Source organism: Notamacropus eugenii, chromosome 1 (assembly GCF_028372415.1).
Source record: "Notamacropus eugenii isolate mMacEug1 chromosome 1, mMacEug1.pri_v2, whole genome shotgun sequence".
NCBI lineage: Eukaryota > Metazoa > Chordata > Mammalia > Diprotodontia > Macropodidae > Notamacropus > Notamacropus eugenii.
Genome location: NC_092872.1, coordinates 702,068,758 through 702,094,446, shown reverse-complemented (window position 1 = coordinate 702,094,446; position 25,689 = coordinate 702,068,758). Strand labels below are relative to the sequence as shown.

At 39.3% G+C, this 25,689-nt stretch overlaps 1 pseudogene; it reads left to right on the top strand.

Moving 5' to 3' along the window:
* Positions 1-18,876: 18,876 nt before the first annotated feature.
* LOC140528419 (DNA-directed RNA polymerase III subunit RPC6 pseudogene) lies at positions 18,877-19,687 on the top strand (annotated as a pseudogene).
* Positions 19,688-25,689: the final 6,002 nt, after the last annotated feature.

Sequence of the window (25,689 nt, the reverse complement as noted above, 5' to 3'; positions counted from 1 at the left end):
AAGTCCCTTACAATTCTGATTTTTTTTAATATTTGAAGGTCCAAGTTCTGGTCTTCTACTTTACTTTCTAAGGTCTTGTACAGCACTGGCATTCTGTGTTATAAGTTCTTTTACAATTCTTACATCCTGTTCTCTATGGTTTCTCACAACTCTGACAGTCTGTATTCTATGGTCCCCTCCAGATCTGATGTGTTGTCAATTAGTCAGCAAGCATTATTGAGTATTTACTACGTGTCAGGTACTATGCAAAGGATACAAAAAAAGGCAAAAACAGTCTCTACCCTCAAGAAACTCACATTCTTATGAGAGAGAGAATATGGCAACTAATATGTACAAGATGGAGTAGATGGAAGCCAGTCTGAAAGCAGAAGGCACTGGTATCTCAGGGGACCAGGAGAGATCTCTTACAAAAGCAAATTTGAGTTGGGTCTTGAAAGAAGTCAGAAAAATGACAAAGTGGATATAAGTAGGGAGAGTCTTCTGGTTATGGGGGACAGTCAGTAAAAAGTCCTCATAAGTTCAGTCCCTCATTACCTCATTGATCTCTCAACTGGATTATTGCATTGATGTTGTCCAGTTGTTTTAGTTGTGTCTGACTCTTTGTGACCTCTTTTGGAGTTTTCTTGGCCAAGATACTGGAATGGTTTGCCATTTTCTTCTCCAGTTCTTTAACAAATGAGGAAGCTGAGGCAAACTTGCCTTAGGGTCACATAGCTAGTAAGTGTCTGAGGCCAGCTTTGAACTTAGGAAGATGAATCTTCTTGACTCCAACCCTGGCACTCTATCTACTGCACCACCTTCCTGCCCCAAAGATACTTAATAGGTACTTATTGACTGATGGATGCATACGTCGATTGATACTAACACTTAGTCCTAAGCTTTCAACTTCAATGTTCTATGTTTTAGCATAGTGTAAGTCTTTTTGATGTATAGGAAATTTGAACATTCACTTTATATATTCAGCTTTCTCCACTCTCTGGCAAGTCATCAGAAAATGCTTAACTCATTACGGAAAATTCTGAATGCATTTCATCTGCTTTGCCTGTTATCCATTTTAATTTTTTGCTGCTTTTTTAAAAAGTTGTAAACAAGAAAAACCCCGCAAGCAATCGAGTAAACAAAGGGAAGTTGAAAAGTTTTTTCAACAAATGAACAATTGCTAACTGCATTCTGTTTTGAAGATTCAAATCTGTAGTTTATACTCTTCCCTGAAAGGCATAGAATTTGAACTGCAGCCAGTTTTCCAGGGTGAATAAACACCTCAAAATGCACAAATATTTTTCACAAGCTTTAATTGAAGTGAAAATCCATGTGCTATGAGAGACAGACAGAGATAGAGACAAAGGGAGGAAGAGACAGGGAAGGCGAGGATGTAGAGGGGGAGATAAAGAGAAAGGGGAAAGAGACAGACAAAGATAGAGACAGAGGGAAAAGACAGACAGAGAAGAGGGGAAGGAGGAGGAAGAAAGAGAAGGACAGATAAAGATAGAGAGATAGAATGAGAAAGACAGAGACAGAGGGGGGCAGACAAGAGGAGAGGGAGAAAGGGAAAAGGAGAAAGTGATAGAGACAGAGAGGAGAAACAAAGACAGAGAGATGACAGCACATTATTAAAAGAGCTAAAAACAAGTTTTTCTCTGTATTTTTATGCTTCTATGTTTTACTCCCCCTCAACCCCCACCATCCATTCCCAGTGAAAGTCTCAGTATAATTTCTCTCTCTGTATTACTTCCTCTTAGCGGAAGTACTTCTAGAACCTGAAATATACCTGACAGGAGTTATGTCGTATCAAGAAATGAAAGCAGGAAGGCTCTCTCCTCCTGGGGGTCCTTGCCAGCCTACTGGAGAGAAAAGAACAAGATAAATAAGCGAGAGGCCCTGGTTTTGAGATCTGGCTCTATTTCCAACTAGCTTTGTGATTTTGAAGGAAAGGGCTTCTGTTTAGTACTTTACAAATTTCTTCTCATATAATCCTCCCAACAACTCTGGAAGGTTAATAGTTATTATCCTTGTCTTCCAGTTGAGAAAACTGAGGCAAATAGAGGTTAAGTGACTTGCTCAGAATCACCCAGCTAGGAAGTGTCTGAGGCTGTATTTGAACTCAAATCTTTCCAACTCCAAGTCCAGTGTTCTTTCTTAGCTCTTTTGGGCAAGATATTTCACCTCTCTGAGACCCAAAATACTCTAAAATGAACAAGTTAAACTCAACAGAAGGGAAAGTCCTTTGAGACTGGGCTACTTGGTTTTTTTGATTCTGGGTCTCCAATACCTCACATAGTGCCTGGCAAATAGTAGGCATTTTATAACTGTTTATTACATTAAATTGATCATATAGGTCGATTTCAGATCTAATTTCATGATTCTAGGATCTTTATACAGTTGTGACTGAGCGTTAGGAAGAGTGATTGCCAAAGCCTGCTTGGTACTCATTTGAGTGACATTTGGAAAAAACAGCAACAGCAAAGAAAGGCCATCCTCCTGGTTGTCTCCTGACAGTCATGACATAAACCAGGAGACCTTAAAAATTGATGGGAAAGTTCATGTATTGTGACAACTGAAAACAAGAATGAATTTGAACTCAGAGGCACAGGACTTGGAATCCTAACTTGGCTACTCTTGCCTCCCTGAGTAGAGACCTTGGACAAATCACTTTCTTTGTCTGGGCCTCGGTTTACTCATCTGTAAAAATGAGAGTGTTGGACTAGCCAATCTCTCAGATCCCACTCAGTTCTATGCTTGGTTGGTCCCAAGAAGCTTTGGGATCTGTTGATAACAGAAAGGCACTGAACAAAGGATTGCACACAGCGATAGGGATGAACTTTTCTCTGACTTTCTTGACTGGGGCTTTCCTAGTGTGAATCTGCCCTTCAAGGGAGAGGAAAGGATTCCTATTAGTAGGCAAGCAAGCAGACAAGCATTCAAGAATCCAGTTCATACATTTATACCTTGGGGGTTTTCATGAACTCCTGCCTGTTTTTACAGGGAGCTTTGGAACTGCCTTTGAACTACCTTAAAACAATAAAGTGCCCCCTTTCAGAAGCTCCACTTAATGGAAAGGTTTACTATATTTTTGTTCTCCTGCTGAAAAGTGATAATGAAGCCAACCTCGGGTCTTTGGGCCAGAAGGGGAAGCAGCGGGTGTGATCTGCCGAGAGATAGAGGCATTCATGCCATGGAGGTGATCCTCCGCAAGGGGAAACTGGACATTCTTTTCTATAAATTGTCTGAAAAGTTACAAGCAAGGAAAGTTTTACTTTCTTTTTTTAAAAAAGAAGGAAAGGAAAAAAAAGAAAAAAATTTCCTTAGTTAAATGCCAGTAATAACTTGCTAACTTTAAAAGAAACCCATACTGTAGAGATACAGGTTGCTGAATTTTCCTGAACAGCTTTGCTTGAGCATGCAACAAGTATTTGGAGATTTTCCTTGTTGGAAATTTGTTCTGCCTCCATGACAACTTAGAGACCTAAATGTCTTTGAACATTTTCAGGTAGAGATTATGGCCAGGTCAGGTCAAATGGGTTAGATCTGAAGAAGCTTTCTCCAGCAATTCTATGTTGATCAAGCATTGCCAGGTGGCTAGTGGTGCTGTCATTTTGTACCCCATTATTTCCCCCTAATTAATTCCTGTTGTCCCAGGTACTTTTTAATGTCTATCTGTGAACTCTTCTCCTGCCAATAATGAGCCTGTTATATTTGGGTAGGAACAACAAACATTGATTATGCACTTATTGTGTGCAATGCTTTGTGTTAGGCTTCAGAGGTGGTAATGAAGATATGGTTTTAAATCAGATATGATCCCTGTTCTCAAGAACCCCAGTCTAGTGAGATGACACAAATTAAAAAACACAATATGAATAATATTAATAGCTAGCATTTATAGAGTGTTTTAAGGTTTGCAAAGCACTGTACACAATATGATTTTGTCCTAACAACAACCCTAGAAGGTAGATGGCAAGGTGGATAAAACTCTGGGGCTAGAATTCAAGCCTAGCCTCAGACATTACCAGCTGTGTGACCCTGGTCAATTCATTTAATTTCTGCCTCAGTTTCCTTATCTGTAAAATGGAGATAGAAGTAGCACCTACCTCTCAAGGTTGTTGTGAAGTGAACATGAAATAGCATTTGTAAAACACTTTACAAACCTTAGAGTGTTATGTAAATACCAGTTAAAAGACTTACCCAGGGTCACAAAATCAGTAAGGGTCTAAGGCTGGATTTGAACTTAGGTCTTCCTTACTCCAGGTCTGGTGTTCTACCCACTGGGCCACCTAATAGAACATGAGAAATGTCTTTAAGATGTGCACAATAAAGCAACATGTGAGACCTGAGATTATTTGAACAACAAACATGAGAAAGGAAGAGCCTTATAGGTATAAGGGACAGAAATAGATAGATAGAGAGATAGATAGATAGAAACATGGATACATAGATAGATACATAGACACATAGATACATAGATAGATAAATAGAGATAGAGAGATGATAGATAGGTAGCTATTTAGATGATAGATACATGACAGGTAGATAGACGGATGGATGGATCAATGGATGAATGATAGATGACAGATGATGATGATAGATGAATGGATAGATAGATGATAGATGAATAGATAGATGGAAAGATAGCTATTTAGATGATAGATATATGGCAGATGATAGGTAGATGATAGAAAGATAAATGATAGGTACTGCTAAAGAGATAAATGATAGATGATAGGGATGAGAAAGGGATAATAGATGAGAAAGATTAGATAAATGATAGGGAAATAGATGATAAAGGGAAAAACAGGTGACAGAGAAAGATGAATGATAGAAAAATAGGTGATAGAGCATTTATCAAGTACTTACTGTGTGCCAGGAGCCATGTCAGGCATGGGGTATACAGATAACAAGCCATCAAGAGAGTACTTGCAGTCAAAGAGCTCACATTCTAATGGGGGAAGACCCTATGTACAAGGGTGGGGGAGGTAAAAAGAAATGGTAGGGTTTAGAGCTAATAATTGGGAAATAAGAGGGAGGACTGGCTCCATGTAAGATAAGCTGAAACCTATCAGTTGAGAAATCTGAGACGTAGGGAGGTTGATGATTTACCCAAATTCACACAGGTGGTAAGTCTGAGAGAGGATCTGAACCCAGGTGTTTTGCTTTCAAAGTGAGTGCTCTTTCTGCTGGACTGAGGGGATAGAGTTGGAAGTTCCTGCTAGGAGGAGGTAAGGATGGGGGTTTAGAGGTTTAAAGCTGTACTAAGGAGGCAGAGAACAGTAGAGTTTGGTTGGGACATAGGGTACATAAGGAGCATGAGATGAGGAAACATGAGTTGACCTCAGGTTTTGAGGGTCCGCAAAGGTTGAGGTAGAAGACACGATCACATAAGAGCATAAGAAAGATTATTTTGGACCAACACCTGACACTGTATGCCAGAATAAAGTCCAAATGGGTGCACAACCTAGGTATAAAGGCTGATGCTATAAACAAATTAAGGGACCAAGAAAGAATTCATTTGTCAGATTTATGAAGAATGAGAAATTCATGACCAAACAAGGGATAGAGAACATTATGAAATGCAAAATGGATAATTTTGATTGCATTAAATTGAAAAGTTTTTGCACAAACAAAGCCACTGTAACCAAGATTAGGAGGGAAGCAGAAACTTGGGAAAGAATTTTTACAACTAGTGTCTGTGATAAAGGCCTCTTTTCTAAAATATACAGAGAACTGAGTCAAATTTACAAGAGTACAAGTTATTCCCCAATTCATAAATGGTCAAAGGATATGAAAAGGCAGTTTTCAGAGAAAAAAAATAAAGCTGTCAATACTCATATAAAAAAATGATCTAAATCACTATTGATTAGAGAGGTGCAAATCATAACAGCTCTGAGGTACCATATCACACATATTAGATTGACTAACATGAGAAAACAGGAAAACGATAAATGTTGGAGATGATGTGGAAGAGTTGGAACATTAATTCTTTGTTTGTGGAGCTGTGAGCTGACCCAATCATTCTAGAGAGCAATTTGGGACTATGCCCAAAGGGCTATAAAAACATGCATACCCTTTGACCCAGAAATACCACTTCTAGGGTTGTATGCCATAGAGATAATAAAAATGGGAAAAAGAACCCACACGTACAAAAGTATTTATAGCAGCTCTTTTTGTTGTGGCCAAGAACTGGAAATTGATGGGACAGCTATCAGTTGGGGAATGGCTGAACAAGTGGTGGTATATGAATGTAATGGACTATTATTGTGCTGTAAGAAATGATGAGTAGGGGGACTTCAGAAATACCTGGATAGACTTATATGAACTGATGCTGAGTGAAGTGAGCAGAACCAGGAGAACATCATACACAGTAACAGTCATAGAGTATGAGGACTGTTTCTGATAGACTTAGCCCTTCACAGCAATGCAAGGACCTAAAACATTTCCAAAGGACTCATGATGCAAAATGCCATCCACATCCAGAGGAAGAACTATGGAGTTGGAACACAGAATGAGGCTGACTATTTTCTCTTTTATGTTTCATTTTGTTTTTCTCATGGTTTCTCCCTTTCGTTGTAATTCTTCTATGCCACATGACTGATATGAAAATGTGTTTAATATGAATATTTGTGTAGAACCTAAATAAGATTGAATGCTGTCTTGGGGAAGGAGTGGGGAGGGAAGGGGAAAAATTTAAAACTTATGGAAGTGATTGTTGAAAACTGAAAACAAATTTAAAAAATCACAGAAAAGAAAGATAATTTTGGTTACCATAGGAAGGCTGGATTAGACAGGTACAAAAGGGGAGATGAGAAGACTGGTAGGGAAGCTGCTACAGTGGCCTTGGTCAATGATGATAAAACCCTGGTGAGAGTGGAAATAGAGACAGAGGCAAGGATTGTTATGGAGGGAGAGTCTCCAGTCCTTGGTAACTGACTGAATATAAGAAGGGAGAGAGGGGGAAGCCCAAGCTCAAGAAGATGGATGACTGGGAGGTTTGGCAAGTAATTGCATGTCTCAGCAAGTTATCTCTCTTTCAGGGAAGAAAAGATACGATTTACAAATAATGGCAAGGTCTATGGGCTGATTCTCGTGAATTCTTCTGCTGATTTTTTTTTCTGGTTGGTTGAAGGGCTGACTGTTTCATGATTGAACAGCTTCTGTAGTCCAGATGGTCAAAACTGATTGACCATACCACGGTCTGGCTCTTTGAACTATAAGACTATCTATCAGTTTGTTGGTGCAAAGATCTGAATGGTTAGGTGGCAACCAGCCATGACCACCCTACCAGTCTCCATCCCTTGACTTGTATACTCCCCTCAAGTGGAAACAATTATGCCTCGATTGATTCAGTGTTTGCTACATTCTTAAAGTGAGGGGAAAACTGTATTCTGAGGAGAATCAAGTAAGAAACTGATGAACGAGTAAAAAGAGAAAAATGATGTTTAAAAAATCTAACAAAATAAAAACCTAAGACTCTAAGTCAGCTTGAAGGACTCTGCAACCGCTGTAACGAAATGGATTTTAGAGGATCTGTTTGTGGTACCTGGATATTAATGGTCATTGTTGCTCATGTATTAATATTCACTTGATAATTTTTTTATAGTCCTAGATGAGTTTTAATGTCAACCAATAATTTCAATTAGCATTGATATAGTCCTTCATGGCTTGCAAAGCACTTGATAAGATATTTTCTTACTTGGTTCATCACAAAACCCTGGCATTATTATCCTCATTTTACAGATGAGGAAATGGAGGTAGATAGATAAAGAGACCTGTCCAATATCACAAAGATCGTAAGTGTCGGAGGTGAGACTTGAACTCAGGATTTCCTGACTTCAGGTCCATCTGTCTAGGTGGGAAATTAGCTCCAGAGCTATGTAGAAATTTGCAGATCAAAGTTTTAGCAAATTTATTTGATGGATACTAGAGAGAGAACAATTTAAAGGAGGGCAGCTGTTAGTCTTGGGTTCTCCCCTTCTATGGTTTGGATGGCAATGTGCTCTTCTTTGCTTGCCTTGTTACTTCTCTTTTCCATATGACATTTGTCAGTCCTACAGAAGGGCTCTATTCAAGGTGCCAGGTGGGGGACTCTTTTATTATTTCTCTAGACATTATTTAAATACTAGTGGAGTACACGGGATATAGTTCTGTGGGCAAGGCAGTAGTAAGTGAGGGTGAGTCTTTTTGCAGAGGTGGTGGGCTCTGGGTATGGAACACTACGTATCATATCAGATTGTGGAAGACATCTTTCATTTTGCCTCATTGACATTTATTCCCCTCTCTTCTTCCTAGAAAACTATCCCTTATTATGAAAGATTTTTTTAAAAAGGAGGGAAAAGAAAATATTTCAGAAACACTAAGCAACATGCCAACTGATGCTGAGAAAGATGGAAAGGACAGCGTAGGGCTGGACTAGGTGGCCTGTGTAGTTCTTTCCAACTTTGAGGTTTTGCAATTGAGGCAATGTGCTACAATGAACACAAACCTTTCCAACTGAATTTGGAGTCATGGAACTCAAATTCAAATTCCAGCTCTGTTCCTTACTACATGTGTGACATTAGGCAAGTGAATTCCTCTTCCTGGGCCTCAGTTTACCCATCTATATAATAAGAGGGTTGAATCAGATGACCTCAGAGATCCCTTCTGGCTCTCTATCCCATAATGAGATGATTGCTAATATTTGCCTTCTTGACATCCAGCTTGGCTGCAGTCATTTATTCTGTCTGTTTTAGTTTAACTCTTATGTGTGTCTGATCCTTAGATTTTTTTAAAGCCCCATTTAGCCCTTTCTGTACTTCTAGTGATTGATCTGAGGTGGGCAGGAAGGACTTCTTGAGGAATCAGTATCTGGATCGGGCCATGTAATGTTTTCCATGACATAGAGGAGAGGAAGGATAGGGGAAGATGGTCAGAACTTTCCAGACAGAGAAATCAGCAAAAGCTTCTCCTGTATAGAAAGGAAAGGACTTAGAACCTGATAATTGCCTTTGATTTGAGAAAGGTTTCCCAGAATTCAAACTATCAACTCCTTGAGCGCAGGACTTCTTGCTAGAATTCTAATAAATGATTTTTCTTTCACTCTAGACTTTAGTTTTGTTATCTGACATGGGTGTGAGCCTTACTCTAGATGGGGAGGGGGCTTATATCGCTGGGATTCCTAGAGCATCGAGAATTCTTACAAGATAGCCATGTGCATGCTTAGTCTGGCTGGATTATTTTGAAGAAACAGATTGTTTCCCCACCAGGTAGGTGCAACAGTTGATTCGGAATCTAATTACTTGGATTAATTTTTGCAATTCAGAATTGGAGAGACCCTAGCATCTAGAGAGCAACAAAAACAAAAACAAAAAAACATTTTGGAAACTAATAAATGCTGCTTTCATACTATTACTCAACCTTTTCATTTATGGCACAGAAAAGTTTATCTCTTCTCCTGGCATGTGCCATCCATGAAATAGGAACACTTTTGTGTTGAGTTGTGCAGAAGAAACTGCTTTTGAAAAATTCCCTTCTGCTTTTTCTTTCTACAGCATCTTCTCCAGAGACTCCCCACTTGATTTAAGATTTTAAAAAACGAACACAAAATTTACTTTTTTCACTGAGGATGCAGAATTGGTGGTGAGGTAGCTGTCAGCTGGCAGTTGTTCTGGGTGAATTGAATTGAATAGTGATATTTCCTGTGCAGTGTAGATGGGCTTTAATCTGAGAGATTTGGGCAAGACCTGGTTGTTTTACTGATTGAGAAGCAAGACAAACTTTAGAAGAAATTGGAAACTTATCAGTGGTCTACTTCTTGCTGGGAGAATGAAATGGATTGAGTTAGAATTTCATTCAGGTGAACAAATATTTTATTTTAAGGAAAATGAAAGTGAGATCTAGTTGGTTCTTTGCTTGAGAGGAAGACATCATAATTCAGGATAGACAAATGTTGTATTTTTAAAGAAGATTTATTTACTTTGCTACTGAGTAGTATAATTACTTGCTTTTATGTTTATCCACATGTATCTGTTAAGATAGATATATAAATGGATAGATAGACACATCTTATTCAGTTAGTATCTTAGAATCTTATTTAGCAACCTGAGAAGATGTCTTTTGGAGAAATTGTTACTCTTAACTAACACTAAATGTCTGTTTTTACTTTGTATATGTGAGATGTGGATAGGATTAGTGAAGGAAATGATTGATTTGATCACAAAGGTTAACTGCACATTTACTGAACTCATATTCTTTGATTAGTAATAGTCTTATTTTATTATTAGAGCTTAGCACAGTGCCTGGCACTTAGTAAGCACTTAAAAATATTCTGTCTTATTAGGTTGGACAACAATAGGTCCCTGCCCAAGCTCACACTTAATGGCTGACTTAGAGTGATTATCAATAGTACTGTTTCCCTCCCATCTTGATTTAGTTATTTTTTTCTTTTGTTCATTAAAAGGGCTATTCCCTGACTACTTCTTAAAGAGGCCTATTCATTAAATGGCCACTACCTCCCTCTAAGTGAGTACCTGAAAAGATCAGCCTAAAAAGGCCAAGGTCTCCCATTATATCCTGGGCCTTCTCCAGTTATCCTGATGAATATCTGGTCACTGGACCCAGATGGCTCAGGAGGAGAAAGTGAGGCTGGTGACCTTGCACAGCCCTCCCTCACATAAAACAAAGTCAAGTGCAAGTCGTGTCATCATTTCTCTGATGTCATGGTCTTCTTTTCCTTTTGGATCCCTTTCAGGAGGTGTTAGCATATCAGGACAGTTTTCCTTGATAATTTCATGAAAGATGATGTCTAGGCTCTTTTTTTGATCATGGTTTTCAGGTAGACCAGTAGTTTTTAAATTGTCTCTCCTGGATCTATTTTCCAAGCCAGTTGTTTTTCCAGTGAGATATTTCACATTGTCTTCTATATTTTCATTCTTTTGGTTTTGTTTTGTAATTTCTTGGTTTCTCATAAAGTCATTAGCTTTCATCTGCTCCATTTGTAATTTTTAAAGAACTATTTCTGTAGTGAGCTTTTGAACCTCCTTTTCCATCTGGTTCACTCTGGTTTTTAAAGCATTCTTCTCCTCATTGGCTTTTTGGATCTCTTTTGTCATTTGAGTTAGTCTATTTTTAAAGGTGTTAATTTCTTCAGCATTTTTTGGGTCTCCTTTAGCAAGCTGTTGACTTGCTTTTCAGGATTTTCTTGCATTGCTCTTATTTCTCTTCCCAATCTCTTACATGATTTTCAAAATCCTTTTTGAGCTCTTTCATGTCCTGACACCATCGCATATTTATTTTGGAAGTTTTGGTTGCAGAAGCCTTGACTTTTATGTCTTTCTCTGATAGTATGCATTGTTCTTCCTCACCAGAAGGGATGGAAGAAAATACCTGTTCACCAAGGAAGTAACCTTCTATAGTCTTATTTTTTTCTTCTTTTCGGGGCATTTTCCCAGCCAGTTACTTGACTTTTGAGTCCTTTGTCAAGAGGAGGGTATATTCTAGGGACCTGTAAGTTCTCAGTTCCTCCAAGGTGGCACAATCAAGGGAGAGGAGTTTACTCCTCTCTTGGCCTATGCTTTGGTCGGAGAGCAACCATAAACACTCTTCTACCCAGGATCTGGGAGTAGGATTCCCTGTCCAGAACTTCCACCAGCCAGTGCTCCTCTTCACCTCAGAGCTGAGACCCAGATCAGCTGCTTGATTCCCCCAGGGTCTTTGGGATGAGGGTTACAAAAATGGATGCTACAGCCACCTGGGACTGCAATTAAACTGTGTTCCCTTCTCACCTAAGTGAAAGAGCTTTCTCACTGACCTTTGAAGGTGACTTTGGAGTTTGTGGGTTGAATAATCTGGGTACTGCAGCTGCTGCTCATGATTCCACTCCCTGAGGCCTGCTCTGGTCCTGTCTTTGCTGGGCCATGTGGCCAAGGCTGGTCTAGGCTCTGTGGGTTGCACTCTGCTATGAGACTGGTGTGATAGACCTTTCCTGTTGACCTTGCAGGCTGTCTTAGACTGGAAATCTCTTTCACTCTATCATTTTGTGACTTCTGCCGCTCCAGAATTTGTTTAGAGTCCTTTCTTACAGATATTTTATGGGCTGTGGAGGGAGACCTTTTACAGGTCTGTCTTTCTATTCTACTATCTTGGCTCTGCCCCCTGGTCTTCTTCAAAAACAAAGAATGAACACTCAACAACAAGTTGGAGTACGATCTTGCACAAAGGAACCCAAGACAAAGGACTGGTCTAGTCACTTCCCCCTACTCCACTTTACCTAGCCCCCACTCACATTCTCTCTTTTGAAATGGCCCTAGATTTAACCAGATTAAAATCTTTGGCAAGAGAGGGTCAGTTAATAGTACGTTGGCGATAATACCCAATATGATTTGCTTGGTGGTCTGTACTTCCTTGGAATATTTTATATTTTCTCCTCCTCCCCTTGTTACAGTAGAGATTTGTGTCTTATAAACCTCAATCAATCAATAGAAATATGCAGAGATCCTACTTTGTGCCTGACCTGGCCCACTTCTAGGTAGGATTGGAGAAATAAGAAGATGTGAGGATCTAGGTAAGTAGACAATTCTATGCTGTCTTTATTGCTCACTCTTTTATAGGTGTGTGTTAAATACCTCATGCGTAGTGAGGATGTGATCTATTACAATACACAATACAGTATACGTCATCAGCTCTTAGTGTGTTAAGTGTACTTACACACAACTGTAGTGAGACCCTGCACATATTCAGAGGGAGGCTGCCTACATGTCCTCTTCAAGGTTCTAGGAATGCATGGATCTCTAATACTGTCAGCTTGAGTCTCACTCTAGTGTGTTCTTCTCCAAAGTAAATCTGTAATGATTAGGACTATTAGACCAATTAACTTTTGCTGGTCAGCCATTTCAGTCGTTTTCTTGGGATTTTCTTGACAAAGATGTTGGAGTGGTTTGCCATCCCATTCCTCTAGATGAGGAAACTGAAGCAAACATAGTTGAGTGATTTGTCAAAGGTCACACAGCTAAAAGATGTCAGCCTGGACTTGAATTCAGAAAGATGATTCTTTTTGACACAAGACTGAGCAAACAGGATCCAGGGTCACTCAGCCAGTGAGTGTCTGAGATTAGATTTGAAATCAGGAAGATGAGTCTTCCTGAATCTAGCACTCTACTCACTGTGTACCACCTAACTGCCTCATACAATTATCTTTTACAAAGGGAGATTTACTGAGAAGACCTAACAGGAACAAAAGTTTCAATGCATTTTCTCTCAGCACCACAGGGCATGATCTTCAATGTTCCTTCAGCCAAAGTTGGGAAGAACAAAGACACACCAACAAGGGTCTATTCACAGGTGACACCTGACCCCCCAGGTTGGGAGGAGACTCACTATAGATCTCTATTTTTACTCAGTACAGTCCAGGTTAGAGAGAAGGAGTAGAATAAGAGAGGGAGACTCAGCCAATTAACCCCTTTAGAAGGCACTCCAGTTTTGGCTCCGCAATCAGTAACCACTCATCACCAGATGGTTAGCAGTCTTCAGTCAGGTTCAGAAGGTCTGCTCACGCTGAAAATCAAGAGGCAGGGCCCTTCTTTTACATATTATAGAAATATTCTGGAAGCAGTCTCCTCAGACTTTTCTCTAGGCCTGGCAGCAGGCAGTGCATGGGAACAGGACTCCAGCACAAAAGAAATGAAACCATCTTTACCAACAGGGAGTTTGCCTTCTGTATTAAGTACTGGGAGAGACACAAAGCTTAGAGAAACTTCAGTTCTTAGCCACCAGCTCCAAACCCTGCTGCCTCTACTTGGTCCATCATCCCCACCTTCCTCTTCCCCTTTGGAAACAGGGTCCACCCCTGGCTCTTAGAAGAGAGCTTTCTTTTTATCTTTCTTAGAATCACTCCCTCCTCAGTCACTAATTCCAAACCATGCCTCTTGTGGGTCAATAACCAAACTTCTGCCACCCTTTAGGTGTTGTCTTCACCATTAAAATAGAAGGTGTCCCCAAAATCTTAGTTCGAAAATGTCCCTAAGACTTCTGGGATGCTTTCTCTAAGTTGCTTGAGTACAGGGACTATTTTGCTTGTGTGTATATGTATTCCCAGCACTTAGCACAATGTCTGGCACATAGTGAGTGGTTTATAAAGGCTGTCTATAAATATCTCCCAATAGAAGACATGTCATTGGTGCCCAAATAAAGTCCAGGCTCTTCAAGAGCCTGTATGATCTTTAGATACATCAGGCCTCTACACTCAGCCCAAACTAAAATGTTTTATTCTCCTGGATGCCTTTGCTCAGGCTCTTGTCTCCCCCCTCATCTCCCTTCTGCCCTTGGCTGAAATCCTACTCATGCTTCCTGGTCTGGTTTAGGTGCCACCTCCTCCACATGGCCTTTCCTGATCCTTACTGCTAGGAGTGATCTGTCCCTCCTATGAACTCTAATCACATGCATGCACACTAGGAAAGGGAATGAGAGTTACAAACGCTCAAATCATCCTTATGGTGTCTATCCTATGAGGTTATTGTGTGAATCAAAGGGGATGACAGATTTCTCCACCAAAGACGCTTCATAAGCATTGGAACTTACACAAATGGAAACTCTCATCCTGATTATTTTTGTACTGTAATTATTTGTACTGTAGTAATTTGCATACATGGGATACCGAGGTAGTGCCTGGAGTCTGGAAGACCTGAATTCAAATTTTACCTCAGACATTTCCTATTTTTGTGACTTTGGGCAAGTCACTTAACCCAGTTTGCCTCAGTTTCCTCATCTGTAAAATGAACTGGAGAAGGAAATGGAAAGTCACTCCAGTATCTTTGCCAAGAAAACCAGGACATTGTCTATTAAAATCAATCAATGTACCCATCAGTCAATAAGTATTTATCAAATGTCTTTTGAGGCAGCTAATAGGGCACACTAGAGAGACAATTCCACTTAAATTAATTCACTTTTTAAGTGCTATACCAATCAAACTACCAAAACATTATTTTATAGATCTAGAAAAAAATAATATCAAAATTCATCTGGAAGAACAAAAGGTCCAGAATGAGGTAACTGATGAAAAGAAATGCTAGGGAAGGTGGCCTAGCCATACCAGATCTCAAATATTTTTTTCTTCAAACAAGGTCACACATCCCCGGGTTAAAAATCCTTGTTTTAGAACAAAGGAACAAACAGGTGTAGAGGCAATAATTTGAGAGAGGAGAGCATCTTTAAGAAAACAAGCCTGTGGAAGCATAGAGAACCTGGCCTGTTTCTGCAGTTCTCACGGCAGACTTTAACAATGGGTGCTGACAGGGAGTATTCGAATAGAAACATTAGAAGCTCAGAAATTGAGGAGTAATAAACTGTCAGAGAGGAGATCAAGCAGCATCAGCTAATTCATCGAACAAACACAAATGTTCTTGCTAACAGGACATAGTGGAAGCCAGATTCCTCCTCTTTTTATCTATGAAAAGCTGCATTTATCAAAATAAGCAAAATATGTGAGGTATGGAATTCAGTTCATTGAAGGCAGGGTTTTATTGGTTGATTGGTAAATTGAAACACATGGAGAAGTGCTACATGGAGGAACACATTGGCGACTGTATTACTCATTTTTATTGGTTAATCTCTAATAAGAACCAGCTGGTAATAAAATCAAGAATGGAGTTCATGGGAACCCACCCTTTGTGAAGAACAGGGTTGGTGTCGATAGTAGAAACACATGAGCACAAAGAAAACAGATATACTTGGCTTGTGGAGGTCAGGTTATGTAAAGAGCCAGGGAACGGAGGTGAGGCTACAGCTGAAGACAATTACAGCTCTGATGATATGGAATTGGGCAGGAAGGCTGGGGACAGCTAGAAAGATTCACTGTGCGGTTGAAAAGGACAGATTTGGTGGCTTTCCCCCAATCTCCATCGTCCAACCCTAGCCCCACAATCACCTTACAATCACACAAGGACAAGTTTGTCAAATTTAAAAAGAAAGAGAAAAAACAACAAACCAAATTCCAAAAAGAGCAAGTAGAGAATTATAGAGATTTTCATGTCAATTACAAAGTTTTCATGGGCCATCTCTTTCCCACTTCTCTCTAACAATACATACCTATTATTTCACTTCCACTTTCCAAAGTTCATAGGACTGTAGATTCAGATTTGGGAAGGACCTGGGAGGCTATATAATTCAACTCATCATTCCTCATTCCTTATTAAGATCTAGGGAGTTCACATTTGAACCCAAGTCTTCTGACTTGAGAACCAGTGATCTATTCATTCTTACATATAGCTCTGGTCTATCAATGTGTATGTATGTAAATATGCACATAAACATATGTATACATACATATACACACATTTATAGTGTATGTATATTTCATATGTACAAAGTATGTACATATTTTAATGTATAATACACATATGTGTATTTCATACATATGTGTAGATATATATACACACACGCATTGCAAAAGGACAATTGACCAAACCTGTAATTTGCACAGTAGGAGGAGAGACAAAATTGCCTTGGGAAATTGCAAAGGTTTTTTTTTTTTTTTTTAATAAATCCAAGCTTTCTTTCTGAAACTAAGGCTTATCTGTTTAATACCAATATTTTTCCAGTTAAGTTGGATGACTTTGAATCATGGAGAGTCTTTGAAGAACTGAAATTGAGTGATAACATGTGAATATCATTTTAAACACAGAAGGGTATTTATACCAGCAGAAAAGTTTTAGAATTTTATTTCTGAATCCATCTTGTTTTATTTACTCATTTAGGGAAGAAAATTCATCTCTTTAGACCTTTGAATTCTAGTAAGTGGAAATACATCATCTCCTATTTTCCTGTCCTGTGAGTTAGGTGATCTCCAGCATTTTAGGATTTCTGATACCTTATGGTAGCTTGTTCAACTGAATTAACTGTTATCAATTTTAGCTTTCCCTGCCTTTAGGTTCCTTCGTCCCCAACAAAATGCTATATGGCATGCACTTGTATTTGTCTTTTAAATTAAAATAAATTTTTATTAAAAATTTTAATTCAAAATAAAAATGTCAGGGTGAAGACCAGTCTGAGGATTAGAAAAACTTGGGTTCAAGATGTACGCTGGCTATGTAAGCATGGGTGAGTTACTTAACTTCTCAATGTCACCCCCACCCCCACCCACCACCATCAACTCCGTAAAACTATAAATTACTAATGAGGTTGCAATTTATATCACTGAGGGGAATTTTCAATGGGGAGTTCCCCACATTGCTGAAATCAGGTGTAGGTCACCAAAAGAGGTTTTGATTAATTTTGAGGGCCATTACAGAAATGAAAATAGGGCTATTGTATTATGTAATGCTGAACAACAGAAAGTCCCAAGCTGTTTCTTACAAATGACATAGCAGCAGTTTGCTGGTTATTTCTATTCTCCAAATGCTGTCAATAAGGCCAATTTTGATTCACCTTTTAGAGGTATTGGGGATTTGATGGCATTTTTTTAAGTCAAGCAGGGTTGACTGATCTGCCAACTGGTGTTGATTGTGTTCACGCTTACAGAAATGAAATCCCCAGCTTGAATCTTAGCATCTCAGCTTGGCTCAGTTATGGGTACTCTTTGTCTTCTGTGCTTGGTCCATGGTCACCACTTGGTCTACACAGAGTGGGGAGAACACTTGGCTGGACAAAGTGCTCTTCTGGTTCTTGCTGTTTTGTCCTAAGCAATTGGAACAAGGGAGAGAAACTCATAAAACTGCAGAATCTTTGAGTCAAAGAGACTTTTCTTGCTCTTTCTAAACCTTTCCTTCTGGAATATAAAACCCTGATTGCATCACCCCACTACCTCTAACCTCCATAACAACATAAGGCATGGATTAGAGATTGAGAGAGAAGAGGCAGGAAAGGAGCCTTCTTCATTCATTCTATCTCTCTTAATAAAGCTACCTGGTGTCTGGATCTCTGCCTTCTGTTACTTGATAAAAGAAGGGAGAAACCTATATGGAGAAAGTGTTTTGCCTTTGTTCCTCTTTACTAGACTAGAATCAGAAAGCAACATGGGAGATAGAGACCAATGAAGAAAAAAAGTCTGCCCCATAAGCTTTTTGACTCTCTAATCCTGAGTTCTTCAAACTCCTTGCTTTGGGACCTTTTGATCTTGTGTTTTAAAGGTAGTCTGAAGTATACAATGGAGTTTAAAAATCAATGTAGCTGGATTTGAATCCTTGCTCTGTGGCAATAATAACAATATTTATACTTTAAAATTTATAATAACTAAACATGGATTTTCACAACAATCATTGAAATAGGTACAATTATTATCTCAATTTTGCAGATGAGGTAATTGAGGTTGAGAAAAGACAGATGACTCATCCAACATCACAGAGCTAGGAAGTGTCTAGGGCAGGATTTGAACTCAGTCCTTATTACCTATGTGATGTTAGAGAAGTTACTTTTCCTCTCTAGTCCTCAATTTCTTTATCTGTAAAATGGGTAAATTGGACTAGGTCAGAGGTGTTCAGTAATACTAATCAGATTAATATGTAATTAAGAAATATTTAATAAAATAAATAGAAATACAATAGAACATAGATAATGTTGAATGTGGTTTTCTGAGTCAATAGGCAGCCCTCAGTGATCCTCATGTATAGTTTGGTATTTCTGGTTTTGTCTGAATTTGACACCGCAGTAGTGGATGATCTCTCACATTCCTTCCATCCCTGCAATATTGTGCTTGTAGCTATATGATGAAATGCACGCAGTTACATAAACCTGTAAGATCACATACATTGACAATGACCCCTAAAGTACCACAGATTGGGGAGGGGAGTACCTCTATTCCTTTAAGGGATTGCTACAAGTTTCTCAAGAAGCTGAGGTTAGGAGTCTGGGAGTTGGTTGTCTGAGGGAGCTAACTCCAAGTGTCTCGATCCCAGGTGTACTGAAGACAGCCTTCTCGTGGCTGAGGTGAAGGTAAAGACACAACCACTGGATGCTGTCCAGGTCAAAATAGAAAACAGGCCTATAGAATCATGTCATCAATTCATTCCCTTGTAGGATGACAGATCAAGTTATTCAGAATGAGATGCCTCATATAGAAACCCAACAGAGGGCAATGGTCATCAACAGAATCTTATCCATGGAGAAGTTGCATCTCCTAAGGAGCAATACACGCCGCCTGTATAGAATAAAAGAATCTTAGAATACTGGTAAAATGGGTCATAGAAGGAGTCAGAAACAGATACCTTTGTTTTCTGGAGCAGAGATATTTGATATAAAAGTAACTTGCCATGAAAATAAATCAATAAAATACAAAAGAATTTGGAGAGTAAAAAGCTTTAACAAGCTGTTAAATCTGTGGCAGCCTCAAAAAAAAAAAGATTTATGTGTTGTATAATTTACAACCTGATCAATCAGTCACTGGTGGAGCCTGGTATAGTGACTAGCATTTTGAGTCTTAATATGTGGAAGTGCTAAGTCAATGGCATTTTAAATTCTTGCAAAGACAGGCAGAAAGAGCTAGAGAAAGCAAGTAGAATCCCATGATACCAAAAACCAGTTCATTGGCTTCCATATCATGAAATATATTTGTGAACTAGGCATTAGTAAGGTAGAGCTGTCCATGGAAGACATTGAAACAATTTTGAACACATTTATGATGGTGAAGCGGAAATGACCATCATCACTACAAATGAAGGTTTTTGATGACTACCATGAAGGTGGTGAAATTTCACCATCAAATTGTATTAATATGACTGAGTGGCTAGAATTTTAATATCAAAGTGTGTATTCTACTCACAATTTACAAATACAGGAAGCACATAAAGTTACTTTGAAAGCCAAGAATTATATTTATCATGAAGTATTAAAGTTGGTTAAAAGCGAACTTCACTATGAAGAACATATTTGTATTTATGAAGAGGAAAAATTATGATCTATATTGATGAGTGGGTCAAAAGCATATGAGGCAGCTATTAGAGATTAATAGTGCAATCATTCCTCCTATTAACAAAGAACTGTGAAAATATAAGGAATTTACCTACCAAGCTGTCAAGAGGGATTATTTTTGAATGGTTGTTAAGAGGGAAATAAACTAAAAGATAATTCTGACATTTGCCAAGGACAGAGGTAATAAAGGAAACTTGAAATGTCTTCTTTCTATATTGTTGCTAGAGACAAGGAATCTTGAGCTGATTAATACAGATACTGTGAAAAGCATTCTATCTGGTTCACTACCATCATTTTCATTTCCCCTTCATCAATTGAGCTAGAAGTTGAAAGCTTTCCCAGGAAAAGGTAGTAGAAGCAGCAACAGCAAAGACAGCAATGTGGATTTGGTGGATATGTGGGGGGAGGAAGAAGAAGAAAAGAAGAAGAAGAAGAAGAAGTAGGAGGAGGAAGAGGAGGAAGAAGAGGAGGAGGAGGAGAAAGAGGAGGAGGAGAAGGTGAAAAAGAGAAGAGGAAGAAGAAAAAGAAGAAGAAGGAGAAGAAGAGGAGGAAGAGAAGAAGAAGAAAAAGTAGAAGAAAAAGGAGAAGAAAAAGGAGAAGAAAAAGAAGAGGAAGAAGGAAAAGGAGAAGAAAAGGAAGAAGGAGAAGAAGAAGAAACTGAGGTTTGTAGTGGAAGAAATTGTGAACTCACAGCCCTGTCATGTCCTGCCCCCAGAAACTTTATCGTTTATCAAAAGGAAGTCTAATCAAATGTGAATCTGTAGGTAATTCAGTGTATCATAATATGACTGGGTTTTCTTACATAATACAGATAATTTATCTTATAGATTTTAGCGGTTCACAAATGTAGCAATGATAAAGCTGAGAGCGAGAGAATAGACAGATTGAGAGAGATAAGTAGATGGATAGATAGAATAGATAGAGGATAGAGAAGTAGACTAAGAATAGATAAAGGATAGTGAAATAGAATAAGAATAGATAGAGGATAGAGATAGAGAATAAAGGATAGAGAGGATAGAAAGCTAGAGGAGAGAGAGATTGAGAGAGAATATATAGAAGGAGATGGAATGGATAGCTAGAAGATAGATAAACCACTTATATTTTACAATGGGTCAGGTTCTGTATTAAGTTCTGGAGATACAAAAACAAAGGAAGGGAATGAGCATTTATACACCCTTTGGCTAAGCACTTTGGAAATATTATCTTACTTGCTGCTCAGCAACCCTGGGAAGTAGATGAACTGAGGCAGACAGAAGTTAAGTTGACTTGCTCAGGGTCACACAGCTAGAAAGTATCTGAGGTCAGATTTGAACTCAGGCCTTCCTGACTCCAGACCCAGTGCTCTATCTACTTCACTATGTAGTTGCCTCAGAAAACAAGAGTCCCTACTCTCAAAGAGCTTATGTTCTGATAGGGGAAGAAAACTTATAAATGGGGACTGGAAGGGTAGGAACATGGAGTTGGTGTAGAGATGGAGAAGGCCAGAAAGTTATCTTGAAAAGATAGTGAGCTCAAGGCTGGGCCTTTTCTCAAGCCTATAACATTATGTTCACTTTTAGGCATACCATTTTGGGAAGAATAGGAGGAATATTGACAACTGGAGCATTTTGAGAAGTGTGTGTGTGTGTGTGTGTGTGTGTGTGTGTGTGTATGTCGGGGGAGGAGGGAGAAGGACTGGAAGTCATACTGTGTATGTGAGGATTGCTTGAAGGGATCATTAATACTGAGTTTGGAGAAGACAAAACCTGGAAAGGGAGGTGCCTGTCATCTTTGAAGGTTTGGTTCCAAGTTGTGGAAAACTAGGGACAATGAATGGAAATTATATTTTTGTTCATTATCAAAAAGGGTTATAATTCTCTGATCAGTGAATAGAAAGTGAGAAATCCAGGGGGTTTTGTTCAGTCAAAAAGTCCAGAGAAATCAGAAGAAGCTGGAGTTCTAAGGTAGTGGAGAGAGCATTATGGTGCTGAGCTGTATCACGACAAGTTTGAGGTCCTTTCTAACTCTGAAACTCCAAGTCTATGAAATACAACCTGTTCTAGGGTGATAACAGAGGAGATCCAGTGCCTCTTCCTGTCCCTTTCTCTCTTTTCCGTTTGCCAGAAAGACTTTAAACGAAGAGGGACCATCTGATAGCAACATCAAGACCTACTCTCCCTGTGTCCTCTAGAGGCAAATAGAGTAAGATGGATCCCTGCCTAGATTTGACTGGGGTCACATGGGACCTGCCATCACTGAAACTGAATAAATATTTCCAATAAAATAAAAAAAAAAATAAAAAGGAATCATTAACCTCTGGTCATTACTGTTCACAACTCCTCCAGCCACTCAGCAGTCTGAGTGAACGCGCCAGCCAAAATAAGCACCCACGTTGTTCCCCTCCTAGGGACAGATCTGCTCCATAAATCACAGCATTTCAATGACAACTCAATGTGTTTTATATCATACGGGGAGCCTGTGTTTATGAATATGAGATAAAAGGGGTTTAAGCCGGGAAAACAGTAGAGCTACTGTACAGTGTCTGGCTCCCTTTCCTGGCCCCCTTTGCCCCTTGCCTAGATGAGTTTCTACGTGCTGGTGAGAATGGGTATCATTTTGTAAAGAGCTGTCAGTTTCACCAACAGCCATCACAGCCTTTTCTCTTTTTAATTCTTGTTCAAGTCTCGGGTCCCCATTAAACGGTGTCCAGAGTGAACCTGAACCGAGACAGCAGCACCAGAAAGTGAAAAATGATATTTTAGAGGCTTTCCTCAAGCGGTGAAAGGGACACTAAGAAGATGCAGCTTTCAAAGTGAACTCTAAATACACAATGGGTTGACAAGTCTCTGGCTAATGATCAGAGGCAATAGGCTTGCCCTGGCTTTGAAATCTGTTTGGACAGATTCTCCGAAATCCCATTCAAAATAGGTGGGGACAGGAGTCTTGGTGACTTTGATGAGTCCTTGAAGAAGTGACGTTGTCGTTGTCTCTTAAAGATATAATTCAGAGACAGCAAGAAAAGAGGAAGGGGAAGGATTCCCTTGAGGTCGGCTGAGTAACTCAACAATTCTTGTCTATAATTTTGCATTTTCTAAAATCCTTTCTGTATTACCCTGGAAATTTTTATGAAAAAAGAAACTGAGGCTTAGGGAGCTTAAATGGCTTAATAGGATCATGGGATTTGGAGCAATAAAGGACTTAATGATAAAATTCAACCTCTTTCTTGCATTTCAGTGACTTAGTCATATAGTTTATCAGGGTCTGAGAAAGGATTTGAACTCAATTTTTCTGACTTCTAGGCCAAATCTTGTTGCATGTACTACACCTTGCTATCTCTCCAGGATATCCAATATCTTAAATAAAACCTTCTCCTCTGAGAGGACCTTCCATTTATTCTATGTCTGGAATCTACCCCAGATTTTGACAAGCTATCTCCTCCATGTGAGCACCCAACACGATCTAGTGGCTTTTCTTTTGTTTGCTCCTTCTTTCCCCATAGGTTAGCACAGTGCCTGCCCATTACATAGTTAATGCTGAATAAATACCTTTTTTTGTTTTACTGACTAAACATTCTCTAGTGTGGAGGAGAGGTTTTGGAGAACAAGGACAATCTACCTGGGTTCTAACCAAGGTATTGCTACTTACTAGCTTTGTGACCCTTAGTGAATCACTTCTCTGAGCCAAGGCTCTTCATCTTTAAAATGAATGGATTAAAGTAGATGACCTCATGGTTCTTTCTGGTTCTATGTCCCAAGGTCCCTCTCCAGCTCTGACAGTGTATTTTCTAAGGTCCCTCCTACCTCTGACATTCTGTGTTCTAAGGACCCTCCCAACTTTGAAATTCTGTGTTCTAGGGGCCCTCCCAGCTTTGACATTCTGTGTTCTAAGTTCCTTTTAGCTGTGACATTCTATATTCTAAGGGCCCTCCCAGCTCTGACATTCTCTGTTCCAAGGTCCCTCCCAGCTCTAATATTCTCAAACTCCTTCCAGCCTTAATACTCCATCTTCTAATGTCCTTTCCACATCTAACATTCTATGAATCTATTATTTATATTGCACATGTGACTTTAGTCATATTAATATGGTCCTGGAGGGTGGTAATAACTGAATAAAATTTAGCTTGCTCTGCTCCAAATTGCATCACCTAGTTCTTTTAATTCAAAACATTTGCAGAAAGCTGGGAATGATTGGGTCAAGCCTTCTCCCCATGGGCAAATTCTTTGCCACCCTGTAGGACTGAGTTCTCAAAACCTTCCTATTAAGCAACCACTCTGAGAGTGCTCCAGCTCAAGCTATCTGCAGAACAGCACACATTCAAAAACTTTCCACTGGCCTTCCTTGGAACCAGCAGCATCGCCCAGGTCTCCATTGCAAATGCAACAACAGGAAGCTTAGCCGTGGCCTTTGGAGTGTGTGGTGTAATATTTCCCTTTAGACTTGGTATTGTTTGAATGTAAGAGCAAAAATGGAAACTGTGATATAATTACACTTGCTGAGTTAGCAATGAAAACCCTGACCAGGGTGATGGAATGACAATTTTGCACCTTGCTCATTTAAAGGGATATGAAAGAAATTCTTTGTTATTCTTGGTCACACTTCCAGGGCACACTGCCCATTACATGTACTTTTATAGAAGACCTGGTATTTCTAAAGAATTAACTCAGGCTTTCTTTCTTTCTGACCTGGGAGTTAAGGCCTGCCCTGATACAGGTTATAGATCAGATGGTGGTATGGTGAATAAACAAAGACTTAGGGTCAGAAGATTTGGGTTCAATCCATGGCTCCATTACGTGACCTTAGGCAAGTTATTTCTCCTCTCCAATCCAGTATTTCCCTGTCTATAAACTGAGATAAGAGATTCTTAGCCATTTTTGTGCTTTGGACTCCTTTGGCCGTCTGGTGACGACCATGGATCTCTTCTTAGTATTATATTTTAAATGCATAACACAAACTATATAGGGTCACAAAGCAAACCAAGTCTATTGAAATGAACTCATCAGAATCTTAAGAAAACAAGCTCATGGACCCCAGATGAAGAGTCTCTGAACTAGATGATTTTAAAGAATCCTTCCAGTTCTAGCATTCTGTGCTTGTCACAATCGTTCAGTTGACCCCTGTTTCCAATATAATTATGCCCACAACCTCCTAAGCCCTGGAGATATTTACAAGAGAGAAGGGACATGCCCCACAACCCTGGTGCTGGCGAAGTCCAAAGTGTTCCTGTGCTGCCCATCTCCCTAAGATCTAGGAGTAAGACTTTGTCCTTCCTGAGGCTGTGGACATAGAGCAGAGGAATACTTTATCTCAAACAGGTCATCAGGCAGCTTGGTGGTACCATAGAGTACTAGACTAGAAACTCATCTTCCTGAGTTCACATGTAACCTCAGATACTTACTAGCTGTGTGACCCTGTGTAAGTCACTTAACCCTGTTTGACTCAGTTTACTCTCTTGTAAAGTGATCTATCTGCAGGTAGAAAAGGCAAACCAGTGGCATCTTTGCCAAGAAAACTCCAATTGAAGTCATGAACCATCGGACATGACTAAAAATGACTAAACAACAACAAAGAAAACAAGGTGTCCTGTTACAAAATGATATTCTGCTGTTGAATACACTGTCTCTTGGCCAATAAATGCAAAGTAATTTATAAAAATGTTGACACTTTGAGGGTACAAGTTACTTAACTTCTCTCATCCCTACTTTCATCATCTATGAAAGAGGGAAAATAATGCCCATTCTATCACCTCCCTCAAAGGGTAATTTCAAGAGCTAAATGAGATAATGTAGTAAAGCATTTAAAAAAAACACATACAACTTAAAATACTATGGGAAGATCAACTGAATTTATTAT